The sequence below is a fragment of the Lupinus angustifolius genome, chromosome LG20 (genome assembly GCF_001865875.1).
Source record: "Lupinus angustifolius cultivar Tanjil chromosome LG20, LupAngTanjil_v1.0, whole genome shotgun sequence".
Classification (NCBI taxonomy): domain Eukaryota; kingdom Viridiplantae; phylum Streptophyta; class Magnoliopsida; order Fabales; family Fabaceae; genus Lupinus; species Lupinus angustifolius.
This window is the reverse complement of record NC_032028.1, coordinates 16,048,685-16,049,534: the sequence shown is the minus strand read 5'-3', so window position 1 is coordinate 16,049,534 and position 850 is coordinate 16,048,685. Positions and strand designations below refer to the sequence as shown.

The 850-nt window shown below is 38.9% G+C and overlaps 1 pseudogene; it reads right to left on the bottom strand.

Moving 5' to 3' along the window:
* The window catches only part of LOC109335507, an 86,292-nt pseudogene that overhangs the window by 14,795 nt on the left and 70,647 nt on the right, over window positions 1–850 (bottom strand).

Here is an 850-nt window from a genome sequence, read left to right as displayed (position 1 = left end):
CGAATATATTTGTAATTTCTGAGCTGATTTAATCGATTAAAGTAATTGTGTTAATCGATTATTTGTATTCTGTTAATCGATTAATCTGGGGTTATTTTTGAATAATTTGTTGTTTTCGAAAAAGCGGATACTCTGACTGCTACACCTATTCAACTTATCCAATTACAACGTATTAACCGCTAATGCACCTTTCTTTTATCAAATCTCAGCCACCTTCTAGGTGTATTTTAGCCACTAATACCTAACAAGTAGTATCAGAGCTAGTACGAAGTGCTAGCTCAACCGCGTATTCGTGATCATAAGGGAAATAAAATGGGTTCTACAAACCCGTTGGTGGTGATGGTTCATCCATTAACCGACCACCTATATTCAGTGGTGAAGGGTATGCCTACTGGAAAGTCCGCATGCAAATTTTTCTCGAATCCATTGACTCAGACATTTGGGAATCCGTAGTCAATGACCCTTTCGTTCCACAGCATTTAGTGGATGATGAACCGAAAGACAAACCTAAAAGTCTATGGACCGATGATGAGCGCAAGAGGGTCCAGTATAACCTACGCACCAAAAACATCATCACATCGACCCTATCCTATGATGAATTCTTTAGGGTCTCGCAGTGCCAAAATGCAAAAAAAAATGTGGGACACTTTACAAGTGACTCACGAAGGCACCAGCGAAGTCAAGCGCGCTAGATTGAATTTGCTGACCCACGAGTATGAGTTATTCAGCATGTTACCTAGCGAATCAATCAGTGATATGCAAAAGCGATTTACTCATATCGTAAATCATTTAGTTGCTCTAGATAAATCTTTTGCCAGAGGAGAATTAACTAATAAAGTTTTACGTTGTC